Below are 9,021 nucleotides of genomic sequence, written 5' to 3'. Positions count from 1 at the left end.
TAGAAATCCTGCTATTTTAACATAGTGTAACTAGGTATTTGCACTTAGTGTAAATAGTATATTGCTAAAAAATACTGCTATCTTCACTTAGTGTAAATAGAATCTATTGCTAATACGAGATTTGAAAAGGGAGAAAAAAAAGTTCGGCAAAAGGTGGGATCAAACCTGTGTCGATCACGTCAAAATGCCAAGGCCAAGTACTTATCCATCTGCACCACTGGAACTGATGTTTTATGTCCACTTTTAACTAAATGTAAATAGACACCCCCTATTTTTTTATTCCAGAGTAAGGGCAATTCATACAATACATTTAAACTGAGCTACTTTACTACCATCTCCGAACTTTCTACCACGGCTCTGCTGTTCTTCAGCTGGTTCTTCCTGTATATGTTGATTGACAGATGTCTCATCCAGTCAGCGGTAAGTAATCCCAAACCAATGGCGCTGTCTCAAACTATACCTACCTTTTCCGGGGTGTCTGATTTGTAGTTGTGTTTTCTGACTTGTTATAATATTTTCTGAATTGTTGTTGTGCTTTCTGAATTGTTATTTTGTTTTTTAGACTTGCATTTGCGTTTGTAATTTGTTATTTTGTTTTCAGAATTGTGATTTGCTTTGCACTTTACGGCCACCGTACAAAGGCCCTCCAATCTTATATGTACTTATTCTGTTGTAATAAAAATAAACCCAAAATGTAATTTTAATATTGTACATATTTGTTTTTGATTAAATTGTGATTATGTTAATTAATGTAACTAAATTTAATTAATTTTAAGACTTACTGGGGCCAAGCTGGGGCCCCCTGCTTGAGAGCCACTGACTTAAAGGGATAATTCACCCAAAAATGAAAATTACCCCATGATTTACTTACTCTCAAGCCATCCTAGGTGTATATGACATTCTTCTTTCAGACAAATACAATCTGAGTTATATTAAAAAACATCCTGGCTCTTCCAAGCTTTATAATGGGAGTGGATGGTAGCCCAAAATTTGAAGTCCAAAAAATTTAACCAAACCATTAAAAAAGAAGTGCACACGGTTCCGGTTGGTTAATAAAGGCCTTCTGAAGCGACGCGATGCGTTCGTGTAAGAAAAATATCCATATTTACAACTTAATAAATCTTCATCTTTAGCTTCCGCTAACTGTCGTACGCACATTCATGAGAGAGTGGTGTCCAGCAGTGACGAACGCGGAAGTGACGAACGTGGAAGCGCAGAGGAGAGAGCAAAGCAAAACACCGGTCACGAATTAATAGTACAAAATGAGGATTTGTAAAGTAAAATGTCAGAGAATTTCAATATAAGCCAAGAGGACACTGGTTTTCCTTTTCCTCGCGAGACTAGCATATTCTCACTGGAGTTTACGCTATGCCTACATCATTCGCTGGACGCCACTCTCCCGTGAACGCGCGTACGACAGTTAGTGGAAGCTAGAGATTAAGGTTTATAAAGTTATAAATATTTATATTTTTCTCACACAAACGCATCACTTCGCTTCGGGAGGCCTTTATTAACCCACCGGAGCCGTGTGCACTTCTTTTTTAATGGATTGGTTAAGTTTTTTGGACTTCAAATTTTGGGCTACCACTCCCATTATAAAGCTTGGAAGAGCCAGGATGCTTTTTAATATAACTCCGATTGTATTCGTCTGAAAGAAGAAAGTCATATACATCTAGGATGGCTTGAGGGTAAGTAAATCATGGGGTAATTTTCATTTTTGGGTGAACTAAACCTTTAAGAGAGGACTTTTAAATAAGACCTCACTGAACAGTGTCTGAATTGTATTGATTGACATCATGATTCAGCTGATTGCTACCATTGACTCTTTTTATTTTGAACACAACAGAAATGTGTCCTTTGCATAAATATCGGTTGCAAATATTGTCAATGTACCACATGTTGAAAGAAATAAAACATAATATGATTTTAAACTCTAAGCTCCAGATTCATAGCTCTATTAATTCTACAGGGACTATTAGTCGCTGCCTTTTTAAAATACGCAGACCGAGTAAACACTTAGGCTTAATTAAGAAAGTGCAGAGGGCCAGTAGTAGTGGAAATGCATTTAGTGTGAAACATTATAGACTTGGTCGTTATTGGAGAATTGCCACAGGCGCCTATCTTGGAGCCGTTTACCAAGAAATAAGTGCTGTGTGGCTGATAAAAAAACTTCAGTATTCAAGAAAATCTTTAGTGTGTGGGATAGACAAATGTCTCAAACATTTAATTAGCTTTCATGTGTTGATCTTTCGTTTTATGTACTCGCTGCATGCATCACCTTACCCTTTGGTCTTCGAATTCTTACCATTTTGAAATGAGTGTCCAAGTGGTTGATTAACTCAAACAATTAGCCAACATGGCACATTGAAAGCAAGAAGAGACCTCAGGGAGCCTTTCTAATTAGAAGCGTATCCATGGTGTAAGACAGTTGGTGTGTATCATGTTAGATAAGATTCAACCAATGATTTCAGCAGGGGACTCATCCTGAGCCAAAATTAATCATGTATTGCATGGCCTCTTCGTGGCAGCTCTGCAAGCCCATAGAGCCAATGTCTGGATGAACTTCCCTTCTGTCAGATACCAACAATGACTTTGCATCTTCGTTTTTTTCTCCAGTGTCTCCCTAGTGAACCTGTCCACTTAGAGTTTACTGTGGATAGCGTTTCTTACAGCACATCTCACAGCATGTGGTCAGGATCTCACTCTGCATGCCTCTCAGTGGAAAAGAAGTAAGGGAGTGAAAAGGATTTTTTTTTTATACTCACTTTTTACCCCTTCCTGCATTTTTACTAAGTCTTAAACTGAGCATTTTTTTCCTCCCCTATTGAGATATTTGACATTGATCATCTGTATAGCCAGTTAACTGGGCATTTAAGGGGCACTGGAAGGTCTATTGCCGCTAATGAGGTCAGGCAGTAAAGTTAGAGCAGAATTAATTGCTTGCATAATTCTGTCTTTTTTCTGTCCATCCTCTTTAAACATGCTTCAGAGGAAGTTCAGCCATAGGGACAGACTTCCTTCTTGACCACTGATGCAAAAAAACCTAAAGCTCCTCAATATCTCAGAGATATAAGCCAAATGCATGAAAACGCATTTGCTGAATAATTGATCACCCCGCAGCTGATGTACTTTGAACAGACTTCACAGATGATTTAGAGAGAGGTGGTGCATTTTATTTTTGTAAAATCCTACATAGAATACCCAACTTTGCAAATGTAACAGTTCCATTAATGGTTCCATTAACAGTTCTTTTAGTACAGTATGTGGTGAATAAATATTAAATATATAAATATTAATTAAATCTAAATAAATGTAAAATAGTTCTAGCAAAATTTGTTTATGCAGATTTGTAAATGACTTTTCAAAGTCTTTTTAAAGGTGGCATAAATGCAATCCAATTATTTGGTTCAATAATAAGAACTGTTCAAGAATCAGTCTTTTTGTTATATACTGAAAATAAACATCTCAGATGAATCTTGATTCATTCATCGGACTAGACAGATGGCATTGTGATTTTGTTTCACTAAAAAGAACCGGCTCATAAGAATCATATAGTCGTGCTGTTGTTTCACGTTGTAAGCCATGCAGACAATATGTTTGTATGGTATTCCACCCAGTGTAAGAAATACTTTTTTGTATATATAATGTAACAGGTTGTGAAGAACCATTTCCGGGTCTCAACACTATTGCAATGCTACTTCCCCAAACAATTATTTCATTAGAATGGACCGGAATTATGGATTACAAAGGCCATTGTGCTGTTAAATACACTTGCTCTTTCTGAAAGTTGTGGACTTAAATACACCATGAAAGACTTTCTTTGAAGTGACCTTGACTAGATAGCTCTTGTATTAATTGAAAATGTCTATATTACATTCCATTAGTTATGCTGTAAAACAGACGGACCTGTACATAGAGCAAATGTGATTGCTTAATTTCTCTTGTAGGCTTAATTAAAAATGGCACACACCTTATCTTCCACTCTGTGGGCCAGTGGCCAAATAGAGCTTGTCTTGTTTTCAACTGCTATAGACACACAATGAGCTCTCTGTCTTGTTAATAAAAATAAGTGTGGCGGCCAGTAGTTTGGTAATGGCTTGACTCCACAGGTTATATGTGGATCTCTCTGTTTAAATCTAGATTAAAGACACATCTCTTTGGCCAAGCTTTCAAATAATGCATCTCATAATCTTGTACTGCAGTTATATCTGACCAAATGCACATTATTATTCTTTAGTTTGGGTTAAACAAATCAATTTTGCTTGGTTGCAACAGCAGCTATGCTAATTATGTCTCTATTTGTTTCTCTGTTTTTGCCACGGGATATACTAGTATTTACACAAGCTTCAGTCTGGATCCAGAACACCTGAGAAGAGATGATGCCAACCCCTCAGAGGACCTCAGATGATGCCAACCCTGAAACAACATACAACTACCACATTTTGCTATACGTTTGATTGCATCATAATAATTGCTGTTAATAGTGTTCATTGTCTGTTTGATTACGTCTTTAATTGATTTTTCCGTACATTTTGCCATATGTACATTAACTGACAGTCACCACTGATAAGCTACCACTACATATTGTAGAAACTTAATTTGCTGTAAAGTTGCTTTGCAACAATTTGTATTGTGAAAAGCACTATACAAATAAACTTGAATTGAATTGAACTGAATATGCTTATTTCAGACAGCATGAGTGCCATATAGAACATGTTGTGCTTCTGGTGCAGTCAAGCAGGAAGTAGACATTCCCGTTACAGACATTTTTGACAGCAGGGGTATGATGTGTATTGGTATGCATGAGATAGGGGCAGGTGAGTGTGGCCACAGTGCTGGTGTAATCAATGTAAGGATGAGGATGACATCCCACAGGTCAACCTCCATTATTTTAGGTTATTGCAGTGTAAGTTTTGGCCGAGTGGCTCATTTGTCAGTACGTCTGGCTCACACCCCCCATTTCCAAACATCCTTTTGCACATTGTATGGGGATGTATTTGTGCTCGTTCTCATTCTTCTAGTAAAGTCTGTTTCATATTCCTCCTTCATTTGTTATTTATACAATAATGCGGTTTATATGTGGTTTAATAAACATGCTGTCAAACTGCACATGCGGTGCAGCTTAATTTTATTAAATGTGTTATTTAGTCTGGACAATTTTACTATTTGTAACCACATTTTCCATTGGGGTGGTGGGGTTGACACTTTAGTGAAACAAAGGGAATTTGCTCCATTCTCAGTAACACAAGTTATTCATGATAGAATATCCATTTTGTATTGCCGTAAATCTGTGACTGTGCATGCTCTCAACAATCACAACAATCATAAAAGGAAATTATGAACCGTGCCATCTATATTTTTTAACCATTTTCTACAGTCTTCTTTTTCAGATGTCTAACACAACCGCTCATCCTAATTTTCTCTGGCATATTTCTCCACAAGAGCACAATAAAGTTGATAAAAAAGGAAACAGGCTTGTCAGGAGCAGATGAGAGCGGGTAGTGATGACGTCCCTGCCACAGCCGCTTTTCTGCTGGAGTCATAGTCACTTCAGTCTAGACTTGATTGCAAAAGTGGATAATACTGCTCTCTCCAACAGACATTCAGGCGCAGAACAGTGGGGCCACGGGTCATTCTCTGGCTTTATGAAGAGTGCCTCATAGTGTTTTATACAGTTATAACCCTCTTCTGAGGGCATAAATCAAAGAGAAAAAGAGAAAGAGAGAAAACCTGAAAGGTAAAACTGATGCTTTTAAAGGCATATGAGCATATTTTTAAATTTTTATCATTTTTATGACTGCCGTGGATTGGGAGAGTATTTTAGGGAGCATATGAATCAACTCTGTCAAGCGTGCTAAACCTGAATTGATGCAAAAGTTAAAAGGATAGTCCAACCAAAAAATAGAAATGTACTCACCCTCACGTTATTTTAAACCCTTGAGACTTCCTTTTTTTCTTTGGATCACACAAGGAGAATATTTTGAAGAATGCTGCAAAGTAAAAGTAGTTGTCCGTATGATGAGTGTTCTGAACTTGAAATTGACAGCAAATGCATTAAGGTTGTAGATGTGATGTAGGTGTTTATCATGTAATTTGGTGAATTGTGAAGGCCTACAAAGCAGCAATTTATTCCACATTTTGCCTTTCTTATCGATGTTGCCCTTTCAGTCTGTTCCAGTCTTCACAGATGAGTACTATTGATTGTTTGGGAAACCGCAAAGCTGAGATGCAGGTGAGATAAAAGCTTAACCAATATGAACTTCAGCACCTCTCATCCTGTCTGGTTTTCCATTCATAATGGGTCTTTATTTCTTCTCATCCAAATAAAATTGAGCAAGAAGTAGAGCTCTGAAATGACCCCTGGTATCTCTAGCATCTACTAACTGAAATTATATATATATATATATATATATATATATATATAATTTTTTGTTGTTGTTGTTGTTGTACAATAAACATAGACTTTGATTAGATATTTTACATCACATTGAAAGCAAGAAGAGACCTCAGGGAGCCTTTCTAATTAGAAGCGTAGCCATGGTGTAAGACAGTTGGTGTGTATCATGTTAGATAAGATTCAACCAATGATTTCAGCAGGGGACTCATCCTGAGCCAAAATTAATCATGTATTGCATGGCCTCTTCGTGGCAGCTCTGCAAGCCCATAGAGCCAATGTCTGGATGAACTTCCCTTCTGTCAGATACCAACAATGACTTTGCATCTTCGTTTTTTTCTCCAGTGTCTCCCTAGTGAACCTGTCCACTTAGAGTTTACTGTGGATAGCGTTTCTTACAGCACATCTCACAGCATGTGGTCAGGATCTCACTCTGCATGCCTCTCAGTGGAAAAGAAGTAAGGGAGTGAAAAGGATTTTTTTTTTATACTCACTTTTTACCCCTTCCTGCATTTTTACTAAGTCTTAAACTGAGCATTTTTTTCCTCCCCTATTGAGATATTTGACATTGATCATCTGTATAGCCAGTTAACTGGGCATTTAAGGGGCACTGGAAGGTCTATTGCCGCTAATGAGGTCAGGCAGTAAAGTTAGAGCAGAATTAATTGCTTGCATAATTCTGTCTTTTTTCTGTCCATCCTCTTTAAACATGCTTCAGAGGAAGTTCAGCCATAGGGACAGACTTCCTTCTTGACCACTGATGCAAAAAAACCTAAAGCTCCTCAATATCTCAGAGATATAAGCCAAATGCATGAAAACGCATTTGCTGAATAATTGATCACCCCGCAGCTGATGTACTTTGAACAGACTTCACAGATGATTTAGAGAGAGGTGGTGCATTTTATTTTTGTAAAATCCTACATAGAATACCCAACTTTGCAAATGTAACAGTTCCATTAATGGTTCCATTAACAGTTCTTTTAGTACAGTATGTGGTGAATAAATATTAAATATATAAATATTAATTAAATCTAAATAAATGTAAAATAGTTCTAGCAAAATTTGTTTATGCAGATTTGTAAATGACTTTTCAAAGTCTTTTTAAAGGTGGCATAAATGCAATCCAATTATTTGGTTCAATAATAAGAACTGTTCAAGAATCAGTCTTTTTGTTATATACTGAAAATAAACATCTCAGATGAATCTTGATTCATTCATCGGACTAGACAGATGGCATTGTGATTTTGTTTCACTAAAAAGAACCGGCTCATAAGAATCATATAGTCGTGCTGTTGTTTCACGTTGTAAGCCATGCAGACAATATGTTTGTATGGTATTCCACCCAGTGTAAGAAATACTTTTTTGTATATATAATGTAACAGGTTGTGAAGAACCATTTCCGGGTCTCAACACTATTGCAATGCTACTTCCCCAAACAATTATTTCATTAGAATGGACCGGAATTATGGATTACAAAGGCCATTGTGCTGTTAAATACACTTGCTCTTTCTGAAAGTTGTGGACTTAAATACACCATGAAAGACTTTCTTTGAAGTGACCTTGACTAGATAGCTCTTGTATTAATTGAAAATGTCTATATTACATTCCATTAGTTATGCTGTAAAACAGACGGACCTGTACATAGAGCAAATGTGATTGCTTAATTTCTCTTGTAGGCTTAATTAAAAATGGCACACACCTTATCTTCCACTCTGTGGGCCAGTAGCCAAATAGAGCTTGTCTTGTTTTCAACTGCTATAGACACACAATGAGCTCTCTGTCTTGTTAATAAAAATAAGTGTGGCGGCCAGTAGTTTGGTAATGGCTTGACTCCACAGGTTATATGTGGATCTCTCTGTTTAAATCTAGATTAAAGACACATCTCTTTGGCCAAGCTTTCAAATAATGCATCTCATAATCTTGTACTGCAGTTATATCTGACCAAATGCACATTATTATTCTTTAGTTTGGGTTAAACAAATCAATTTTGCTTGGTTGCAACAGCAGCTATGCTAATTATGTCTCTATTTGTTTCTCTGTTTTTGCCACGGGATGTACTAGTATTTACACAAGCTTCAGTCTGGATCCAGAACACCTGAGAAGAGATGATGCCAACCCCTCAGAGGACCTCAGATGATGCCAACCCTGAAACAACATACAACTACCACATTTTGCTATACGTTTGATTGCATCATAATAATTGCTGTTAATAGTGTTCATTGTCTGTTTGATTACGTCTTTAATTGATTTTTCCGTACATTTTGCCATATGTACATTAACTGACAGTCACCACTGATAAGCTACCACTACATATTGTAGAAACTTAATTTGCTGTAAAGTTGCTTTGCAACAATTTGTATTGTGAAAAGCACTATACAAATAAACTTGAATTGAATTGAACTGAATATGCTTATTTCAGACAGCATGAGTGCCATATAGAACATGTTGTGCTTCTGGTGCAGTCAAGCAGGAAGTAGACATTCCCGTTACAGACATTTTTGACAGCAGGGGTATGATGTGTATTGGTATGCATGAGATAGGGGCAGGTGAGTGTGGCCACAGTGCTGGTGTAATCAATGTAAGGATGAGGGTGACAGCCCACAGGTCAACCTCCATTATTTTAGGTT

This window comes from Sinocyclocheilus grahami, unplaced genomic scaffold (assembly GCF_001515645.1).
Source record: "Sinocyclocheilus grahami isolate Dianchi unplaced genomic scaffold, SAMN03320097.WGS_v1.1 scaffold2007.1, whole genome shotgun sequence".
Taxonomy (NCBI): Eukaryota; Metazoa; Chordata; class Actinopteri; order Cypriniformes; family Cyprinidae; genus Sinocyclocheilus; species Sinocyclocheilus grahami.
Note: the sequence above shows the minus strand (reverse complement) of the source record.